This window comes from Mixophyes fleayi, chromosome 9 (genome assembly GCF_038048845.1).
Source record: "Mixophyes fleayi isolate aMixFle1 chromosome 9, aMixFle1.hap1, whole genome shotgun sequence".
Taxonomy (NCBI): domain Eukaryota; kingdom Metazoa; phylum Chordata; class Amphibia; order Anura; family Limnodynastidae; genus Mixophyes; species Mixophyes fleayi.
Genome location: NC_134410.1, coordinates 114,046,084 through 114,070,318, shown reverse-complemented (window position 1 = coordinate 114,070,318; position 24,235 = coordinate 114,046,084). Strand labels below are relative to the sequence as shown.

At 42.7% G+C, this 24,235-nt stretch overlaps 1 protein-coding gene across 5 annotated transcripts in view; it reads left to right on the top strand.

Moving 5' to 3' along the window:
* Positions 1 to 24,235, top strand: part of IQSEC2 (IQ motif and Sec7 domain ArfGEF 2) — a 128,451-nt gene that overhangs the window by 60,226 nt on the left and 43,990 nt on the right. The window lies entirely within an intron of this gene.

Sequence of the window (24,235 nt, the reverse complement as noted above, 5' to 3'; positions counted from 1 at the left end):
TACAAATCCTGCGTTTACCTCTGAGAACAATATACATAGCACTGCCAGTGACACATTGGAGACACTTCATGACCAGTATTCATGCCCAGGGCTGGATTAACGGAATGGAGGCACCTGGGCTAAGGGGCCCCCCATTCCCCCATGAGGCCCCCCCCGTTAGCAGACTGGTCCCCCTGTTAGCCGACCGCCCCCCGCCCCCCCAAGCGCTAACCTTCTCCTGTCGCTGCAGTCCTCCTTCCGCAGCGCGCTGTAAGCTGCTTACTGAGGAGATCTCGAGACACTCTCGCGAGATCTCCTCAGTAAGGAGATTACTGAGCCCCGGAGAAGGAGGACTGCAGTGACAGAGCTCAGCATTGATCGGGCCGGGGGTGCCCTCGCCCCTGTCCCGATCAATAATTCTGCTGAGCTCTGTCAAGGGCCCCCTGGCTGCCCGAGGCCCCTGGGCTGTAGCCCAGTTAGACCTCTGGTTAATCCGGCCCTGTTCATGCCTCTGGTGGAGTTTCAGGCTTTACTAGACCATTATTAGAGAGTGGCTGAAGTGTCAATTAGTCTGAAGTCTTCAGATGAAACCAGAGCACGTACTTTTCTGTATATATAACACCCAATACTCTAATGTACTGTGTAGATTGTGTGATGAGGACGTTAGATTGTAAGCTCCAATGCGGCAAGGACTGAAGTGAATGGTGCAGTATGCTCTGGGAAGAGGCTGCATAATATGGTGCATTACACAAATAAGTGATGATAAATAAACATCTTCATTACTTTTTACATATGATGAAATAGGGAGAAAATGCATATTTATGTCCGTGCAAAACTATTTCCTGATGTGAAAATATGGGGCATAGAAATGAAGGTATCGTAAAATGTGATCAGAAGTTACGTGCTGTTAGAGTGCCCTCTTGTGGATCTCCTTAAGAAGGAGATATATATATATATATATATATATATATAATATTTATATATATATATTTATAATAATAATATCTGTTTTCAAAATACTTTGAGTGTCAACAACTAATACTTCAATAAACCGTCTGTTATTTTTATATATTAACAGGTTGGCAACACTTCTAGCATCAGTAGGGTTCTGTTATCAGTATGGGGGTAGTGTTTGTGTATTACTGTGTAACCTGGCTCATTGGTTAAATACCTGTCAGAAACACAACGCTATGACAGGCAGATTATCTTGTCTTAAAGTTGAACCATTTCCTGCACACTCCAAGGGGTATATTTACTAAACTGCGGGTTTGAAAAAGTGGGGATGTTGCCTATAGCAACCAATCAGAGTCTAACTTTCATGTATTTAGTACTTTCTACAACATGACAGCTAGAATCTGATTGGTTGCTATAGGCAACATTACCACTTTTTCAAACCCGCAGTTTAGTAAATCTAGCCCCAAGTGTTTTAAGTCTTTTTAGTTTTTCAGAGCTCTGATGCTTTGTATTTTGAACTATTATTTATTTGTGATGAGCCAGAACATAACGCTCAGTAGGACATTGATCAATACAATTATACAAAAAAGAAATATGATTGTAGAGAACTGTACCAGTACGTTTTAGTGCTTGTTTAGGGCAAGTAAGTTCATATTGTTACTATTTGATACTCTTCCTCATTAGTATATTGGACAGTAGTTTCTTAGAGCCTGAATGGGTAGTTTTTGCCATTTGGGACTACAAAGCTCTTTTCTCTTTAATATAATGCCATACCTCCCAACATTTTCGGGACAAAATAAGCCACGCCCCTGTTCAGCCCAATCTCTGCTCCACCTGTCTCCATGGTAACACTACAGAGTTGTGACTTGTGTATAGCAGGGGTCGCTCTTGTGTTCTGCACTGTGCTGTGTGGGGATTGGACGGTGTTTGAGCTGTCACAATAAGTCAGTTTTAGAGTGCATACCTCCCGACTGTCCCGCTGGAACCGGGACTGTCCCGCTGGAACCGGGACTGTCCCGCTGGAACCGGGACTGTCCCGCTGGAACCGGGACTGTCCCGCTGGAACCGGGACTGTCGGGAGGTATGTAATGCTATAAACTCTCCATAGACAGCAGCTGCAACAGCACCACCTAGTGGCCTTTATTAAGATAGTCTTTCACAGTGTTTCTCAAATCCAGTCCTCAGGACCCCCTAGCAGTACATGTTTTCCATATCTCCTTGCAGGAGCACAGGTGTATTCATTACTGACTGACACAGTGTAGCAGGTGGTATAATTATTTCACTGGTCACCTGGCAATCTTGTACTGTTAATGGGTCCTGAGGACTGGATTTGAGAAACACTGGTCTATCACGTGTTTACAGATTTGTGCATTGTGTTTGTGTAGCTCCCAACATTTTCATTGGTCTAGGAGTTGCACCTAGGCAAGCTTTCATGTATCAGATACATAGCTATATAAACCAGAGCAGCTATAACATTTGCTATATAGGGTGAATGTAATTCTATAATTTACAGTATGGAGGACACTTCTGCAGCTTATGGATGGATTTATATTTACAGATCTAGGCGGGTAAATGTATCAAGCTGCAAGTGTCTGGCAGGTTTGAAAAGTGGAGATGTTGCCTATAGCAACCAATAACATTCTAGCTATCATTTTGTAGAAAGTACTAAATAAATAACTAGAATCTGGTTGGTTTAGGCAACATCTCCACTTTTCAAACCTGCCGGAAGCTCGCAGCTTGGAATATTTACCCCCTAGACTTTAGACCAGAGGTGTCCAAACTTAGTCCTCAAGGGATACATACAGGTAATGTTATCTGGATTTCTGTCTGTAGAAACAGGTGGGATAATTACTGACCCAGCCAAATAGATTCTCACCTGTGCATGATGGGAGATCCTGAAAACATGACCTGTTTGTAGCCCTTGAGGACTGAGTTTGGACACTTCTACTTTAGACCCAAAAAAAGGTATATTTTGAATAGGGGATTGTGCCCAAAGGGGAAGCAATTGGGATGTGTGCTTCTAAAAGGTTAGTCTCTCTCGTTATATTTCTGAGACATGAGGCACAGACTGGTACCATTACATTCTAGTGAATTGATGCGCTAAATGTTACTTTACCCCTCTCAAAATGGCAGCCTGCCCTCCGGCGGACGACCTGTACTGCTCAAGTCCACAGACAAATTCACTGGAATGGCCACAGATCTTGTCTGACGTCTTCCAGCCAAAAATAATTTGGCTTGTTGGGAGCGTCAAAGCATCCAAGTGTCTGAGTGTGTTCTTGTAGTTTAGTCTGATGATTGACTTGTACCGCCCGATAGCAAACAGTATGTAACTTCATTCTCAATTGCAGATGTACATGGACAACGGCCAATGTAAGCACTTATGTGAACTCTGCACTCTCTCAGGAGGTCTCAATGTTCTTTTATATATCAGACTGCACAACCCAAGGAGGAGGGGGGTTGGTTTTTACTTAGGAGAATATTGGTTAAAGGAGAGTTTAAATAAAAATAATTAATAACATTGTTTTTATTTTCTTTTTACACTATGAACGTCTACTGCCTTTTGGGCTCATTCATACTCGGCGTTTCCAAAGTGCCCGCGGTGCGAACTGCGAAGGGACAAGACAACTGCTGTTGTCCGTCCATATCTGATTCGCTGAAAATGCTGCAAAATGTGCTAGGTTGAAATGGTAAAAAAGTCACACAAATGTACAATCTACTACAAATTTAGGACAATCCACCTCATTTCAGCGTTGTGCTTTTTCTCCTAAAATAATGCTCGATTTGGTCTTGTTTATATAATTTAAATCAATCATGAGAATAATCAGGGCTGTCATTACTAGATGGGTCACTTTTGCGTGTGTTCAATATTTTTATTACATTGGTTAAATTGTGCTTTCTTCTAAGTATAGTGATGAGACGGGACATCGGAGGTGGTGATAGGTACAAGTCCTCTTGTCCTCCTGGAAAGCGGAAACCGCCACTGTTTATGCATGCTCTCCACCTCCTCACCTCTCTCGTATACTTCTGTCCCGTAAAATGCAATCATGTTTTTGACCATCAGTGCAAAAGTGATCCTCGCTGAGTAAGGAATTACCCCAAACTGCTCAACTCCTCACCAGACCTTTGCGCCAACACAGATGCCGCCATCTTAACTTGCAGTTCCATGCTCCCGCCCCCCCAACCATTTTTGTAGCCTGTCCAATCACTGATGGGCAAGGAACTTATCCACTAGTAGTTCCTGGTGATTTGATAGGATTCTGTTCTATTAATGACATTTTCTTAACCTAATAAGACAAAACATTTTCTCAGTACAGTTGTCTGAGAAGCAATTCATGGGTTTACACGTTACTCACCAACATATCATTTGGGGTGGATATAAAGTTAATGGACATAAAAATGGTGCTTATTACTTTGGAAATGTCTTTTTATATTATTTTTAATTTCCTTTTCTCTCCATATTTTCACATTTAAGCAGCTGTTTCAAAGAGCTAATGACTTTAATTGGTAGATGGGCATAGAAAGGAATGGATTTAGAAGTTTCTGATACACAAGTGGACAGGCTATGTGGTTTGAAACACGATAGTAGTGTCAGACCGGTATGTTTATAGTGGAGGGAATTTTAGAGGTAAGGGAAAGGTTTAGGCTAGGAACATGCTTATAATCTGCGCTTGCTAAACTTAAACCCATCTCTTTCAGTGTGTGTGACTGCCCCCCTGTGGGGTATATTAGTAGGTGCAGCTCCAGTGGCTGAAGGTACCCTCATCTGATTTCTATCTGGCTGTTAGTTCATTTTCAGACAAAGGGGTAGATTCATCAAACATTCTAAGAGGTTAAATTAGGAACCAATCAGATTCTAGCTATCATTTATCAAGTACATTCTAGAGAATGATAACTAGAATCTGATTGGTTACTATGGGCAACACCTCCCCTTTTCCTTTTTAGATGGTTTGATGAATCTACCACAAAATGGCAGACAATTGTGAGTGCGTGGGTCACAAAGGAATTGTCCTAAGTGATGAAATGTGGAAGAGACATGTCTGGGAGAAAAATCTCGTCTGCCCACACCTGTTGTCCCGTCATTGTGGTGACCGGGTAACATGGGTCTCCTGAAGATATGGCTGTTTGGCAAATGACCAGATCTGCCCTGTGACTAGCTTTACAAAACTTGGTACACGCTCAGTTTCTTAAACAATACACATACTGACTGCAGAAGAGACCATATAGATCGCTCATTCATTTCCAGCTCCTCTAAGCTGCTCCCCTTTCATTTTTCCCACATCACCTGCTAATATATATATATATATATATATATATATATATATATATATATATATATATATATATATATATATATATATATATATTATAATATTGATGGCACTCTTCTACTATCCTGGTTGGATATTTGATAGGAAGCTTTTGGGAAGAGTCAGCTTGTTTGTCATGGTTTCCATCCTACATGGCTATAAACATATTCTCATTAACCATTCAGTTGTATTTAGCATCATTTACACAGGTTGGTGCTTTAACTGCTGAAAGGAACATTGTGTTCTAACATAGACAAATCCTGTGCTGTTTGTATTGCACTTAGAGTAGGTTACACCCCAACCCCCCCAGTTTTCCTGTACTCACAACCAGAAACATCCCCTTCCTAACCTGTACCCAGTTCTCTCATTCTTCTTTCTTTCTCATTGCTCATCTCTGCCTCTCTCCCCCTCCCCTCCTTTCTTGTGTGTACAATAATCGCAGTTGAATCCAGTTGTGTTGTTGAGTCTGTGACTTTATAATGAATCTGTTGTAGGTGTTTGGTTTGGGTGCTGTGTCTGTAAGTGTGTGTTTTATTTTGATTTACTTTTTTATTTTGTTTCATTTGCTTTGTTTTTTTGTGTTTTTTGTGTGTGTTAAAGCAGCATTCTCAATTACTCGTTACATTTTAACTGACCTGCGTTTTCCCATTGGGGCTCTGGGAATTACATGCTGAAACCTTTTTCCCCTCATCAGTTTCTTTAGTTCAGCATCGGCTTTTCCCTAGGAGCTTACGGATTGTAACTTCCGCTAAGGGGAAAGTGCAGGTTAGTGAAAACTCAGCGAGTAATCCTTTGGTCAGGAACTGGTGCTTGCGATAAAACTAGACCTCCAAGTACTCTATAACCATCGATGGGCGCCCCCTGTAAATTAATAATTATATGTGTTTTTATATCCAAATTCCATTCCTGGAAAATGTTGCTTTCAGAACATACATTTTCACTTATGTTGAACCACCACTGTTATTGATTTATATCTATGGTATATGACTAGCATCCAAAGGGTGAACATAAACCATTAATAAGGTCTTAAAATTGTGATAAATTACCCTTCATGAATTCATAATGTATTTGGCATCTAAACCATTACTTATATTTTTTCGTGATTTTAAAGTAGATGGAACACCTACGTACAAAGGATGCAGCCATTTTATGGTCTGAACCAATATTTTCTAGAACATAACCGGAGCACACAATGGAAGGAGCCATTTTATGGTCTGAACCAATATTTACTCGGACATGACTCGGGCACCCAGTGGAGGCAGCCATTTTTATAATGAAGGTACTTAATTTGGTCTCAGTGGTTGATAGGCTGCTTTTTCATAAATTACACCCACAAAATGGCTGCCTCCACTGTTTGCAGGTGAGTGGTACACTTTAAAGTTTGTCTTAAAATACTTAAAGCTAGAAATTTCCTTACGTATAATATAAACACAGAGAAGCTATTACACCAAGGGCCAGGATTACCACACTAACAATCACTAGGCCCTCTTTGCATTTTTGAACTGTAATTTTATTCATCCACAGAAGCCCTCTAAATCCCCCTCTCACTACTCCGAAGGTCATAGAGTATGGGAGGACCATACCTGACTACCGTGGTGTAAATCCTAACATGTCCCTCAGAAACATGCACCCTGTTCTGACTACCAAATATCACTTCTACTCTACAAAGTGTAGCTGTCGCTTCCAGAACAGCGGCTGTATCTGTTTTGTGGACTGAGCCAATGTTTATGAGAATGTGGCCTATCCAGACCTTGTGCCGTCGCTGGCTTCTAGTAATCTGATAGACTGTATGTTGACTCTGCCCACAAAATGGCTGCTTCCAGGGTGCAGGTGACGGGTGCATTTTAATCCTACATGTGCTCTGGCAGTATTTGATTACAAAGCTATGTCAGGCAGTGCTTCTCTGTGCTGGCTGTCTCCTGTACACCCCGTACGAGCGCACAGTGACACTTGCTGTGAGGAAGGTTATTTTGTACTTTAAGTAAAAGAAAAGGGTTTGCTGGCCAGGGATGTTATTTAGTGTTTACCCAGCCCGAGGCACAGTGAGCGAATGCACCCGAAATCTGTACATGTTTCTCAATCCTCTCTAGCAGCACCCTCTCCTTGGGCCTGATTCATTAAGGATCTTAACTTAAGAAACTTCTTATTTCAGTCTCCTGGACAAAACCATGTTACAATGCAAGGGGTGTACATTAGTATTCTGTTTTGCACATAAGTTAAATACTGACTGTTTTCAAAAACAGTCAGTATTTAACTTATGTGCAAAACAGAATACTAATTTGCACCCCTTGCATTGTAACATGGTTTTGTCCAGGAGACTGAAATTAGAAGTTTCTCAAGTTAAGATCTTTAATGAATCAGGCCCCTTATCTTTTAAAGTGAGCAAAAGGTGATTGATTAAGATGAAGTAGCATTAGCAAAAATAAAACCACTTGCTTGCCACCCCCTGAACTGTGCTGACCTAGGCAGATGCCTGGTTGGCCCGTATGGTAAATCTAGCGCCCCCTGCTGGTCTAAGCTGTGTGTATGCCTCTTATCTGGGCCCATATGTCCTGTCTTGGGGTCAACGCTGTCACTGTTGTCTTGTGTTTGAGTTCTGTCTTTTTCTTGACTCTGTGTTTTTTTTTCTTTTTTTCTCTCTCCCTCCCCGACTTTTCCCCCCCACTCTTCCTGTCTTCTCTTTTTTTCACCATCTTTCTCTCCTTCCTCCCCTTTCTATCTCCCCATTCTCTTCCTGTTTCTCTCCCTCCATTTCCCCTTTCTCTGTACCCTGTAGGTCTTCCTCGTCTCACACTCTCCACCAGTACTGCTGCCCCGCTCAGTCGCCGCTCTGCATGCAGCTAGCTCCCCCCGTCAGGCACACTGACTGCAGGTAAGAGCTAGAGCGGCAGGCTTCACACTGCCCCCTCCCCCCATGCCCACAACGACTGGTCCAGTGCCCCTCACAGACTGGGCCAGTGGCATCACTTCCTGCACCCATCTGTCACATGTTACCATCTCTGTCATTATATAACCCCATCACTACAATGCAAACACCCTGTAGGTTCCCGGTGCACATCATTGCACCAATCCAAACGTCTCTTTCCACTGCTGAGTCTCATAAAAGGAGATAAATATAAATATATATATATATATATATATATATATATATATATATATATATATATATATATATATATATATAATTAACCCTTCCACCGTTTGCTTAAATGCCTTTTTCTTGGTTCCCACCATCCTCCGCTCAATTATTTTAAATTAAACATATTTTTATTTTTTTGCCAGTCTCTCGTCTTGTTGCTTCAGTCTGTTATTATACCCATTACCTACACACACTTAAGCAGCCTGTTTGTTGTCTGGGACAATGTGTATGAGAATGCAGCTTATTACAAACTAGTGACCTCACTGAGGCCTGAGGCGTTTTGTAGCTCAAGCCTCATTTCTGTAATAAGTCCTTAGGCTGACTATTGGTTCAGCCCATAAAATGGCTGCATCCAGCCCTGTATTTATATACAGGCAAAAGAAGAAGGAATTACACCTTTCAGGCTAGAGTGCATGGGATTTCATGGAGGCCTTTAGGGAGGGTCACAAAGTGTACAACTGAGGCAATATTTATAAGAATTTATAAATAATCCCTGGTGAATTGTTGACTCAAGTCGCATCAATGTTGGTTCGGCAAACAAAATGGCTGACGACTCTGTGTGTAGACAATGGGTACATATTAGGCACGACAGGTTATTTCTTCCTGAGAGTTGGTGCCTGTAGAGAGAAGGGTCATTCCTACTCTGTGGTGGCAGAAAGCGCTGTAAAACAAGAGATTGTCAGCTTTATTCAAGTAATAAAACCATGAACGTACTGACTGGTTGAATGGTGGGAGCAAGAAACAAGTCATTTTCTGTTAAATGGGAACTACAGACAGGAAAAATAGCTTATTTATTAATGAATGTTTGGCTGAAGACTTTCATTTTTTTTCTTTATTTTAAATCTTAAATTTTCTTTATAGTCAACGTGATAAAGAAACTTCTTCTTTTAATTGTTTTGCTTGTTGTTTCAGTCACTTTGTGAATATTATATGTTATAAGCTATCACTACTTACCGAACAGGATTTCTGACTTTATCAGGATATAGTAATTTGTGTTTAGTGGTGATTTTAGTGCTTTTTTTTTGTATGTAGTTCCACTTTAACTTAAGGAAATGGTGAGGACAGAGACTATTTTTCTTTATTATTTAAAAAAATTAAATAAACCCCATGGTGCATTTTCCTTGTGGGCAACTGGTTAAACTGGTTCATCGGGATCTGTAAGATCCTGTGCCATCTGTTATTTTAAATCAAATGTGAGCATATGACACACTGATATGTAATCTCCTCTAAATGTAGAATATCTTATAGGGACATTTATCATGAAACAATTGTGTTTTTGTTTTGTTTATGTAACTGTAATTATAGGGCCTCTTACGAATGTTGCAACATTAGTTTAGTTTAATTTTTTTCTCTCGCTATTTATTGATTTGGAACCGCTGTGTCCCATGTCTAATTTTCTTTAAACACATTCTCTGTCATTAAAGCAGTCTTGTCACTTACACACAGGGCAGCCATCTTGTGGACTGAACCATATCCATTTACAAGGAAACAGTGACATTAAAAGAAAAAGTGTATTAAAGTTGACCTCCAGTGAAGTATTTCAATAACCATCCTATACCCCAGTGTTGGCTAACCTGTGACACTCCCGGTGTTGTGAAACTACAAGTCCCAGCATACCCTTCCAGCAATAAGCTGCTATATATTGGCAAAGCATGCTGGGACTTGTAGTTTCACAACACCCTGAGTGTCAGTTTAGCCAACACTGCTATACCCCATACCTATTGGAGGTGCTAGTTGTATCTCTCACCATTGGCTCTTTACAAGCGCTACGGAATTTGCTGGCGCTATATAAATGTTGACGATGATTTCTAGGGGTCTGTGTCAAAGCACGGTTTGTCCCATCATGCATTGTTGCAGTGCATAAAGTTTTTATGCTGAGCCAGAGACTTAATACAGATCTCAAGCAAGGTAAAGGGGATGGTGCACTGACAACTTGTCCTGGTTGTCTGAGCCAAACTAGTAACCATATATACACCAGAGAGCCGCCATTAAATGGATGTAGATTTACCCAGGAAAAATATTTTCCGGACGTGCCCCCTAGTGGCAGCACCAGGTGTTGCTACATGCGACTGTTTTTCTCTCGTAGCCCTGGCTGAAACCTTGAGGGAGGGGAGTGAGCAGTAGGACCAATCAGAAGCTGCAATCAGTAGATTGTGGCTCATGATTGGTCCTTCCACTCATCGCGCTCCGACCCAATTTACTGATGGTGAACCTTATTGATTTGCAGTAATTGCAGTGCAGAACCTACAGGCCCTGGGTAATACAGCTGCATGGTGCAGTCCCTGGGCCTTCTGCTAGAGGGGGGCGCACGTTAGAAAAATATTTTCTTAGGCTTTATTGCAGCTTTAATACTCATGGGCTTCAAAAATAAAGTATGTTCTCCTTTATTTTGCCAGGGCTGTTATCTGTATACCCTTGTGCTCATAAAGTGAGAGGGATCTGCAGCAGTGGTGGATCCAGGAGGGTGGGCGATTGGGGCAATCCCCAAACCCCTCCGCCACAGCACAAGTTTACCATTGAATTGCGGCCAAGACATCAGTCAAAACAGAGGGGGGGGGGGGGGGGAGGGAGCAGGGCCAGCCAATCAGAATGAGGGAAGGGCGTGACTATGTTTAATACCCCCCCATAAAGTCTAGGTCCACACTACACACACAGCAGTTCCAAATTAAAACAAGAAATACAAAAAAAACTTGACATTAGAGTTCACTTTCTAGCACTGTATTTAGGTGCAACATTGGCCCTAAACCACAATAATTAATCTAGTGCAAATTAGACAAAGCAAATGATTGCTATGGTTTAATGAAAATTTTTCACATCAATAAAATAGGGCTCAGCTAACAAAGCTTTTGTTTCATGACCATGTCCCTTTAATTTGAGAATTGTATAAATGCATTTTATTAATATACAGATTGGTGCAGTTTTTACTTATCCAACAGCAAAAGATGCTTTTAATTGACGTTTTGAAGTCTAATAGAAAAACTCAAGGAAGTCACCAGTAGATTGTGTGAGATCTCTATGGCAGAGTTGGGCAATCTCAGGCTCTCCTGCGGTTATACACTGGTAAGGCATGCTGGAACTAGTAGTTTCACTGCTGCCGGAGAGCCATGGCTCCCCTACCTCTACTGTTAGGGAATCACACAATCCTCTGTGCACACCAGTCATTTCATGCTGTTCTTATTAAAAAAAAATACCTGGCTTATTCCAGATCATCCAACTCTACTCATCAACGTCATGACATCCTCCGTTCTTCCAGGTTACACTTCACCTGTCTCCAGCCTGCCTTGCTTCAACTCATCCCCATCATTACTTAAGTTTTTATTTGTTGGTGCTTCGTGTTCTGCTTCAGAGTCCTACCGTCATTTTCATTGGTTGTTTCATGTCTCCAAGTTTCTCTGACCACAGACTTGCTACCATGTCTCACCTTGCTCTGGAATCACCCCTACATCTTTACCTCCCACTCTGCTCCCCATGTGTCTCTATCCAGGGGTGGTGATGACGATGAGGAGGAGGTTGTCCATCAGTTTTGCTGCCCGGCCTCTGAGTGCAGCAGTCCGTCCTCCAGGTAACATGGAGAGACTTGGTCCCTGCCTCTCACTCCCCTGGACTTCTGCCATCTCCCCCCCCTTTCCTGTCCTCTGGATCGCAGGTTACCGTCGAGGGTTGGCTGCTCCATGCGTTGAAGGGTGTTTATCGGAGGACTGTGACTCAGTACGGACCTTTTTATGCTTCAGCATGGATGCGGCACGGATGGCTTTCTCCAGGGGGAGCCAATTGCCGAATGACCAGTCCCCTCGTTGTCCGACCTCTTTGTGCCTCCTGCTTCAACACAACGACACAGCGAAGAAATAGCCGCACCGAACACAGAAATGCACAGACACCGAACACGATGCTACCCAACCTCCTATCTGTCAGGGCCATAGGAATCGGGACTGGTTCTGCCTGTGGCAGATCTTCACTGCATTGTCCCCTTCTCTCAGGAAGGGGGGCTGTGACGAGCTCATCCTTTTGTGAAACCAAATGGCGTGAGGTGTATTTTGTGATTACCCCGAGACTTCCCCCTTGTGTCGCAGAGGTCTGCTACTCTGCGTATTTCCTATGCAGTAACATGGGGGGAGGCTGCCTACAGACCAAGCCTTGTGTGCATGAATCTCCAGCAACCCAACAGCCTATCCCTAACACCCCTTGTCTGTCGCTCCCTCAACTACCAGTCTGTCTGATCCGTCAATATCCTTGTCTGCGTGGTCCCCAAGCTCCCTGTCCTCAGTGACTGTGACTTCAATGTGACCTCTGAGCCCCCTGTGTTTCTCAGTGTAACCTTTGTACCTAAGCTTCTTGCTTTTTCCACCACCATGTCTGAGATATCTATAAGTCTTCCTCTCCACCTGTGTGGTCCCTATGCACCTTTGACCCCGCCTACGACCTCCTGTCCGTCTGGCTCCTCCTGTGTCCTCCAAAGCTCCCTTTTGCTTGCTTATTCTCTAAGGCTGATTGATCCCTTCCACTCTTTAATGCTTTATTTTGGGATCCCTAGGCTTTCTCTCTGTTCCTTTCTCCCTAAGCCCCCTGGAAAGTTCCACTCTCTGTAAATAGCTATTTATGGTACTCTCCTCTCAAAGAATAATTTACAATAAAAAAAAAATTGCTCCAATCTAAATAAAGACATTTGAAAGCTGTCCAGGCATAATTATTTTCTCTTCTAGTCTGTGTTATTTGCTGGAAATATCAGTTGTCGTGCCATGTATACAGGTCCCCAACTCCATTTACTTGATGAGCCACATTCAGATATAGAAAGTGGTAGGGAAAAAATGAAACCTACATTTAAAAAAATTATTGATCAATTATACAACTGGAATATGGTATCTTTAATTAGTGGCTGTTCTGTGGAGCAGCTCATCTAATCAAAACAGACAGACCCAGAGGTCCGAAAGTAGCAGTGTGCTCCTCTGAGGTGTCACTGCTGTCTGTGATTGGGTGGATTACATGTCAGTCATTGTGACTTCCTGGTTACACCTCATAGGCAGGGATTCGGGGTAGTGTCACTTCCCCAGCACTTCCCCAGCTTAGGCTCTTGGCTAATTTTTATAACCCATTTATTGCGTCTAGAAAAGCCCATTGCTTTTGCAATTTCCGCTTCTAGTGCGTGCTGAAAACGCAGTGGGACGGGGTCTGCCCACTTATAATCGATTTTAATTGGTTATTGTTAGTACTGAGCGCTTTAGATATTTGTCCAAAATGCTGCTGTCTGTTTTGAAAACCGCTTTAGTGTATAAAGTGATTGTGTCGCATCCTCTCTGTTTTACATATGAATGATTTTAATTTGGAGTGTCTACATGCTGTCCTTTTAAACACGGAGTGGTAATGGCATTGTTACACCACTTTAATGGACTTCACCGTCCTGCACAGTGCGGGAAGTAACAATGACTGAAGTATGTACCCAGTTGCAGGCAGTAGCTGCCATTGCTGTAGGATGTAGGAGTGCTGTGATGATCTGCTTAGAGACTGTCGCAGGCAATGGGAACTAAGAGCCACTGATTGGAGACTGCCGTCCTATATAGCAGTGATAGGCAGCCTGATACACTTCAAGGGCCACATGGGCGGCCGTCTAACCTTCAAATAGACCTTATCTCAGTAATAAGTTAAAACCAAACATTTAATCAAAGAGACACCTATTTGTAATAACACATCAGCCGGCATTTTACACAAGTGTTACAACCTATAACAAACCAATCTGACAATAAAGCAGAAAGGAGCTGGGAACTGTAGGTGAAGGTTGAGAGCGCCACCTGTTGGCCATCATCGTTATATATGTACTAATAAGAGGCAATGCTGATGTTTCACCACTAGGTGTCGCCTCCACATTATTTTACTCCCCTGCATGCAGAATGCTGGAGACTTTGCTTATAATTGGCCATTATAGGAATTGGAAAGTGTTAGCAAATTCAAAGGTTACAGTCATCTATCTTATATGTTAAGGGAGGTTCTGTCAAAATGATGTAATGATCAAACAGCTGAACCCTCTTTAAATGGCGTTTTCTCCTTCAGACTAAATACTAAATGCGTTACTTTCTCTATCTGGCTGCTTTCCATGCTCTTCAGCCATATACATTATATCCTCAGGCAGAGCGGTTTGTTTTCTTGCCCTGGTATAGGATACAAAGCTGCTTTCTGTACACCCTTGTATCCAATGCAGCGTGCACAGCTGAGCTGTTGTATCCTGGGGGGAGAACAGAAAATAGCAGCCTGCTGATATAAACACATGATTGAAAAGCACAGAAGGAAAAGAGATAAAGCCGTGTATAGTATGTGCGGGCAAATGCCAATAAGTGAGTTGCCTGAAGGGGGATTCTTTGCTGCCTAGCATTGTGAGTGGCCTATATAACTATGATTATACACACGTTCTTGGTGCTGGTTGGCAGGGTGGTTAGTGCTCTTCTGTGGTTGCACCAATCTTCAAGACAAGGGATGGAAGGCTAGTTTGCCAAGGACACAATACAGATGTATGCTGTTCAGAGGTGAAAATTTGCCATTTTTTTTTAACAAGTTTCTTTAGAAAACAAATTTTAAAAAAATGAATGAAATTTGCTGTTTCCTAAATTTGCAGCTGGGAAATCCCTAAATTGCTTCCATAATCTCTCAGCTGATGTGTAGGTCAGAAACTCCCCAAATCTCCTACAAAAGCAAAAAACGAAAAACACCACTTGGCGATTAAACCTTCTAAAAGGGAAGCGTAGAGGTGTTTCCCGTAGCAACCAATCAGATTCTAGTGATCATGTTTTAGAATGTAGTAGATAAAGGATGGAATCTGGTTGCTACTTTTTACAGTTTTCTAAATCTACCCCTTGATATCGGCAGCCTCCAGGTGAGAAGCAGCTGTCAGCTCACAGGTCTTATGCTAGAAATACACTGACAATGTTACAGTACTGTCTGATGGTATCGCAGCTTCAGAACTGGTTTTTCTGCCAGATTTCTCTGCTGACTTCAGTTGTTCACAAGAAAGTCACTTGTGTGAAGCTGAGGAATGACATGCTGTTTCCATGAGCGATAAGCAATCTGACAGCTGCTCAGGTTTTCAGTCCCAATGAAAGCCGTTCTAACCTAGAACATCTCCGTCGAATGGATGTGATAAAACGTCCGTGTGATCCGGTCCTTATCTGAGCGTGGCTGACTCTAGACTAACACCAGTTGCATCGGAGAACAGCGTTTGGTGTATGACAAATCCCATATGTAGGTACGATACGCCTCTCAGCCCATTTGAGACGTTATGTATTACCGTACTCAAACATTGGCATCAAGTGGGTTTCCAATGTTATAGATACCTACGCACCGACCGACAAAATCACGTTTTTTGTTTAATTTTGCCTGTGAGTACAACTCACCTAAACTTTAGGACTTATTTAATAAAATGGGTCGATATGCGCACATGGTATAACCCATAGAAACCAACTGCATCCTGTAATCTGGTGCTGTTAAAAATGACAGATGCCACCTGGTTGCTATGGGTTATAGGACTTTTTGCATATAGCAACCGATGGTTTAATTTATTTTATTTATTTTTTTCTTTAAAGGCCCCTTGTGTTCATACTTAGTGTTTCACTCTAGGGCACAGAGAACGGGAACATGGGTGGATCAACAGCTTCAGGGGGGTAAAGGCCTTATTTTTAACAAATCTGTAACCCAGGAAAATGTGCCTGTGCTGTATTTTTACAAGACAAAAAGTACTCGTTGCTTTACTGGTGGTATAGTTTTCAGACTATTTTATATATTCACATTTGTTATCCGCGTTTTTTTTTGTCTTGTAATTGTTTGAACCAGTGTTTTTTTTTTTCTCAAATCCAGTCCACTAGGAGGTCTAACAGGGCATGTTTTCTGGATTTCCTTGCTGGAGCACAGGTGTATTCATTACTGGCGGACAGTGTAACAGATCCACAGGTGGTATTTCCCCATGACCTGGAAAACCTGCACTGTTGGGTCTCCCTGAGGACTAGATTTGGGAAACTATAAAATACTAATAATCCCCCCCTACTGCTACATTCTCTCTGTATTAGAACACAATATGACTATGTGTTATATACTGGCACTCCTACTGTTGTTTCAGTTATAAACAATATTAATGTGTATCTATCCCAAAGCAGCAATGGCCATTACATTCCTGTCACCTAATCCAGCGTGCATAAGAGGCTAGGTATGTTATATAGGGAGTGCCTCCAGCAGATCATATTAAATGCATTTTTTATTTCATTGTTTTTCTGTTTTTCTTTTGTTGTTTGCTTTGTGTCCTGGCATCCAGGAAGTTTGCTGAAGCCATTAAATGAAAGATGCATTCTGACACTTTTGAGAAATGGGTTTCTTATATCAAGTTCCTGGTTTAATGAAAATAGTTCTCTGCAAATGCCTCCTATCCTGACAGCTGAATCAATATGGCCTGTTGCTTTTAATCGCTAAATGGGAAGAGAAGTACTGGTCATTAGCACGCGGACCTTTTTTGTATTCTGGCATGAGAACTTGGACTTTTGCTGGAAAATGGTTAGGATCTGTGATCCAAGCTGAGATATGTACAGAGGGGGTACAAGATACAGTCAGACTGTACGTTGATATTTCAGATGTAGCTCATTAACAGTAGTTCATATAGTGGAACATATATATGGTATAATGTACCCCAGTGTAGTAGTCCTGCACGTTCTGTGTTCTCCTAAATCCAGCTTAGTCCACCTTTCTTTCTCCGGGCGCTGTGGGACTACTTGTTCCAGCATCTGGCTGACAGTGCATGCTGGGGCTGGTATTTTGACAACAATCGTTCATGACGTATCTGCATAAGAGACATACCTCTCAACCTTGCCGCCTCTTCATTCAGGACTGGGGGCATGGGCATGTCACAATGGGGGTAGGACCTCGTCAGTGTGGGTGGGGCTAGAACTTTTGACGTGCTAGGTTGCCACGTTCACCATTCATTGGCCCGCCTAAACCGGGTCTGTCAGGAGGTATACCCAGATGACCTGTCTACTTTAGGGGGTGTATTATTGCTTACAGTACTTTTAGGTTTGTCACTACATATATCGCTAAATTGATCAGATTTGTGGAGCTTAAAAACTTGAGTGGAAAGTATAAAAATATGATGTTATTAAGGTCTTTTTTGCTCTTATAAACTTAATGTAATTCCAATGTGACCTCTAACACCGTTAACTGTTTTCTCCCAGAATACGTTTGTATATGAACACTTATAACTCTTATATAATGTAATCGTGAGGTGAGTGACTGTGGCTTTTATTTCCAGCTTTTGTCCCTGCACGCACTCTGCCTGAGTATCCTGGAACTTGTAGTTCCACAACAGCTGAAGAGGCACAGGTTGGCCGCTCCTACTGTAATAGATTCTGGGGAAATTGCTCACTTGGTAGATACGTGGCATTCTCCCAACACAGAGGTTTGCCTATCCCCAACAGCACAATCCCTCAACGGTGAACAGGAAAATTACTTCCCTAAGTCGGCGAATATGGCAGCATACAACTAGTACATCATTTCCTGAGTACAAAGAACTGCTCTAACAACCATGTAAATATATACTTGCCTACTATGATCCCTGAAGAGGGGTGTTGTGAGTCGTGTCATTTTGGCACTGTCCCTGTGCCGAAATTGGTATTTTGGTGCGAGAGGCGGGGCCAAAATGAAACTATTCGCCATGAATTGCGTCATTGAGGCCCGTCGGGCACAGGATGCGGGAGACTTGCCTGCTCTCCCGGGAGTCCGGGAGACCTACCTGGAATTCAGGAGTCTAGGCAAATATGTGTAAATGCAACAAAATATTAGTTTGAACTTTAGGCACATATTACCTCATGCCTCGGTGATGCCAGAATTTTCTAGTGAATTGATGGGCTGAGTACTACTACATTCCAAAAAAACATTCTGCCTCCTCTGTGTACTGGCGACGGGGTACACATTTAAGTTGGCAGCTGGTAGCCGTTGATGTATGAAGCAGAGGCTGGTTTGTGTGTGTTGCATAGATATAGTGTTTTCTGCACTGCTTGCACATTTACTTACCCTCCTCCTCCTCCTTATCCTTGGTTTACATTTTCTCTCTGTTTGCACAGTAATCACAACGCCAGCGTAAGCCAAATAGATAAAACCGTGGCCTAACAAACAGACTCCTCATTACTGACCTGCGTGTGGTCATTATGTACCGCTATCAACAGAGGACACAAGCCAGTAAAATAATTCACTAAGTCCTGATAGAAGTAGGCGGAGACGACTGCTGACTTTCTAATATTATTCTGAATGACAGCCAGGATAAAACGGTGCTTTAGAATTGTCTTTTTATTACCGTACGGTACAAATGTAATTAATCGCACCGCGCATCCTCTGCTGCCCTCTTTCTATCATGTATAATTACTCTTGCCATATTCTAGAGACGTTACATCTCCCAGCTTATGTTCCCTGTGACCTCTGCCCTTGTACATCAAGTTTATACCATTAATTCATGTTCAGATATCACAGAGCGAAGAGCGTTTTGTTAATGCAGGGCTATAGAAATCCTCACAGCCAGGTTGTCATTGCTCCTAAAATAATAGATTACTGTTGGCACCTAGCTTTTGAGATTTATTTCTAGTTGATGTTAATGGATTCTCATCCTTCCTGGCTGGTTAAAAGATCGCGCTGGCGCTTCTATCTGACCAGACTGGCTCCTGAATATCTATTTAGCTCCCCCCTTGGACTAAACTAACATCACTGAGGCACAAATGTTATATGTAGTCCAATGTATATGGATTCATATATTCATGAGAATGCCGTTTATCCATTCACATGGAACTAGTGACATAACTGGCACGTGCTGAGGCACTTTTTACCTCATACCTCAGTGATGTCACCAATTCCTATGGAATTAATGGTGTTTATATTGGCTTGGCGCACAAAATGGCCGCCTCCACTTTGCTCGGTCAACAGGCCCACTTTTAAACGCATTACAAATGTTTGCTTGAAGCAGTTCATGCATATTCCATTATTTAATCTCCTTGTTCTCCTGAGGTTTCAGTAATTTGTTAGTGTTTGTTTCTGCATATGCTCTGAGGCGGTGTGTTACTGACAAACAACCCCAAACGGTGCCAGTAGGGCTGGCAAGGCATTGCTTAGCAGTGTGTCTTCATGCCCACCAGGCAGCTCCAGGGTTACACAGACTAAATATAATGAATACAAAGGACTACTTTTCTTTTGAATTGTGACCCCTTGATATGGACGCTTTTGATTTTTTCCCAGTTTGGTACCGGGGAGTGCAATGCGCACAGCAATTAGACCGTTTGGAACAGCAAGCTGTGGAGGCTGATTAATGGTTTGGTGAAACAATTCCCATGCCATTTGATCACATCCTTTTGAGAAATTACAGCCTGCTAATAAGTGAAGCTGCATATACTGCAACTATACTTCTATGTAATTTAAATGGGCAACCTCAGCATCTCTGACTTATAGCCACATTTATGTCCTTCTCGCAGTGTGTTAGTGATTGACCAACTGCGTATTGCACACAGCATTTCAAATGGCCAAAGAAGGACCCATAATGTTTGTTATAAAAAAAAAAATATATATATTTTTTTTTCATTTTGCTCGCTCACAAACATTAATATTTTATTATATAGACTTTAAACCTGGGATACAATACAAGGTCGTTAGAAGTAGCCGTGATGGGATAATTTGGTGGTGGGTTGTTAAAACCACATGCAGAATATATATTTAAACATTTAATTATACCGTCATCTCCATTTATTTACATAGTGCCACTGATTCCGCAGCGCTCATTCCCTGCCCCATTGGAGCTTACAATCTAAATTCCCTGACCCATAGATAGACAGACGTCAATATTGATAGCAGCCAATTAACCTACCAGTATGTTTTTGGAGTGTGGGAGGAAACCAGAGCACCCGGAGGAAACCCACGCAAACACGGGGAGAACATACAAACTCCACCCAGATAAGGTCATGGTGGGGAATTGAACTCATGACCCCAGCGCTGTGAGGCAGAAGTGCTAACCACTGAGCCACCGTGCTGACCAAAATTTAATGGTGCCCCACCACTGTGGCCGGCCAGGGTACAGCGGGAGCCCCGCCATTGTGGCGTCTGTCTGGCATGTTCCCCTGCGTTTTTGTAGTGAGAGATCTGTGACCTCAGGCTAACTATTGTAAGGTTGAAGGCAGCCTGCAGGGTATACGTGGCCAGCTGGAGACCTCAGGTAGCCACTCCATGAAAAGCGGAGTATCCTCGAGAGAATCCCGGAATTGTTCATTGTAATAATGTTAAATAAATGAACAATACGAATATTGAGAGGAAGCCATGGTCAGGAATTGAACTCATGACCCCAGTGCTGTGAGGCAGAAGTGCTAACCACTTAGCCACAGTGCTGCCCATACATATTTAGAATAATGATAATCTATATTTAGTTTATACAAAACATGCCTGGCACAAAAATACCTTGTGCTTTCTCGTTGGACTGATGACATGTGGCGTAAGGAGTTGACGCCTGAACTGATAGGCGCCAAACTTCAGTTATGTCAGTCTAGAATATCCTCTAGCTCTTACAGGGCTGCTGCTGTTGACGTTGACTTTGATGCATGGACTTATATACGATCTGCATTCTTCTACCTATTTACTGTAGGTTGTACTATTTTTAGCCTATTACATCTGTTATTTCAGCAGTCACCCTGAGGAGATCCAGTAGAACCACATTCTCAGCGTGCAGGATATGACGCCCTTTGACCTACTCATTGCTCTCCAGATTCCATTGTCTGTTAATATTTACTCATAACAATCGTTCAAAGCTTATTCTGCACAGACACATTACAGCTCGGAAATGGGATAACACTGATTCTCCTGAGTCCAATGGAGGAATGGTGACCGTGATGATGTGCCCCTGAGATTGGTTAGTACATAGGGAGGGGAGAGCTAGGCTATAATTGTAGCAATATAGTGGAAGGGGGTCATTGTCCTACATCAATTTATTGCTTTTGTACCACTTTTGCTTAATACATGGCTTCAGCTTATGGCTTCCTTCTGTGCTTTTTAGCCACGTATTTATATGATCAGATAAAGTTTCTTTTCATACTTCCAGCATATGACACAGCTCCTCTGTGTTTTCTGCATTGCACACTGTTGTATCCAGAGAGATATTATATCTCACGGCACCTGATGGAGTATTGCATTGACTTCAATGTTTCTTGGTACATCAAGAATGAAATTGGTAGTATTTAGGGAATCAGTGGCTGGCTGGGAGTACCTGCGTTGCCCTTTCCCCAGGGCTGCTTCCATAATGGTCTGCCTTGGGCCAGGTCAGTGAGCTACCTGTATTTTTGTCACGCTAATCACAATTGAACACAAGCCGAAGCGCCGCTGCTCCCGTCACTTAGAGACATAGCTGTCAGATCATTGAAAGCAATAGATTAATGTCCACGCTGTTTACATGTTTTTACAAACATTAATAATTGGCACTAAGAGCATGATTTCGGATGGGAGCGGGTAACAGCCATGGATGATATTTATAGGAGGGTGTCTTGCAATTAATGTATGTATATTTATTTCATCATCATCAGTTTATATAGCGCCAGCAGATTCTGTAGCGCTGTACAATTGGGAACAAACAGTAATAAAACAATATGCATGCGCACACATATTATAGTTATCATAGCCATTATTTACCTCATACACGTTAAGAAATTGGTACAAACAGAGGGACCACTATCTACGTTCTCGTCTCGTCAGCTGGTCTGGATGGGCGTGCTGGGGCTTGTACACTTCTCACAGCTTATAGTTTTATTAGTCGATAAAGGCAATGAGCTTTATTTGTGATAGTAAATGGCAAACCAGGAAAATAAGGGGTAGTTGGAATTCTTCAGTGCAACAATGTACAGTGGATTTTTATTAACAGATTTTCAATGCAGCTTTCAGGGTAGCATTCACATTAGATTCCGCTTTTAACTTACATTTCCAGAGTGCTCCCTATTAGAGAGAATATCAGAAGGGTGTACAAAGTCTTAGATACAATGCAGTGTGGTAGCCTAGTGGTTAGCACTGCTGCCTCACAGCGCTGAGGTCATGAGTTCGATTCCCGACCATGGCCTTATCTGTGTGGCGCTTGTATGTTCTCCCCTTGTTTGCTCCGGTTTCCTCCGGGTGCTCCGGTTTCCTCCCACACTCCAAAAACATACTGGTAGGTGAATTGGCTGCTATCAACTTGACCCTAGTCTGTGTGTCTCTGTCTGTGTGTATGTGTGTTAGGGAATTTAGACTGTAAGCTCCAATGGGGCAGGGACTGATGTGAGTGAGTTCTCTGTACAGCGCTGTGGAATTAGTGGCGCTATAGAAACAGATGATGATGATGCAGAGGCTAAAATATAAATTGATCTCCGTATTTTGTCACATCAATATAGAAATGTCCATGCTGTGCCATTATTAGTTATTTGAAACTGTATTCACATATATCAATGTCCAATAACTCAATTGCCCGGTGCCAGGTATTGCACTCTGCTGAAAGTCTAATGCACAGTGCATGTTATGTCTTTCCCCCAATTACACACCATACTTGCCAAATATGTTTAGAGAGTCCGCTTTGCTGTTCAGCCCATAACATCATACTTGCCAACGTTTTAGATTTGGCTTCCGGGAGCTGCCGGGGGAAGATGGGCGTGCAGGAGGCGGGGCTCCGAAATCGTACCATTTTGGCCCCGCCCCGTGATGTAATGACACAAAACGCGTCATTTTACAGCGCCGCGATTCCCGGTGAATTGCAGCGTTTGAACAGAATTCTGCCCACTCTAGGAAGTGGGCAGATCAGGGAGATTGCCACACTCGTCCGAGAGACTCACGCGAAATGCGGGAGTCTCCCGGACATTCCGGGAGAGTTGGCAAGTATGCATAACATCCACATTGGTTACTGTCTCCCATACTGTCTCTGCGGACCACAGGCCACTGTAATCTCCATCATACCTTGTTTACTGAATGTGAAAGTTGTGCTTGTTTTGCATTGTAATTATTCATTTTCATTTAACATGAACTTCTGAAGGTTAGCTATTAAACACGTATACATAACAGCATTATATTGTGCAGCTTGTCTATCCTAAAAAGAGGGACATTTGTAGGGACAAATCTTCAAAGCTGGTAGGATCCCTGGAAATTTGGGACAGTTGGCAACCAGTACACCCTTATTTCATATATATCTTTCAGTCTGCTAAATACATTTAGTGGTCACGAGAGCTGGAGGGCCACAGGTTGCCTGGCCAGAATAGTCTTGCCATCGGTCCTGTTTATAGCGTGTAGGTGGCCATCCCGATGATCAGCGCGGAGGTCCTGTAAGAAAGCTCAGCCTTTCCAGAGCTGGTGTCAAGGATAAGTCTATGTGACTGTGAGGCATGACACATAGGGAAGTACATGAACACACTGCCACTTTTGTTCCAGCACAAAGCTTTGGAAGAGTTGTATCATTGTGATGGCTGGGAGCTGTGTCCACGTGCAGGCAGCTGAGTGTCACGTTGTGTAATGAGCTGTCCAGGCCTGGAGCGGCCGTGACACATCCCTTGTACATCAATGTCTGGCAGCCCAGTATCTCTGGATATTGCCTTGAGCTCAGTGCGGTAATTGTCATTCCTTGAGTTTGCCGATTGCACAGCAAGATCTTTACAGTTCATTAGCCCTGCACTATCTGCACTGTGTCTCTGTGTGTTCTGCCAGGAATAAGGCAGAGCCTATGTAGGCTAAGGTAACCTGTGTCTCTACAGGTGTCTACACCTGCGTACAATGTGAGTGATTGTATGCTGTATTTTAGGCAGGTGATCTCTCCACCCTCCCTCCTGGTGCAGCTTTTGCTAGGAGGTGCAGGTCTCAGCTGGTG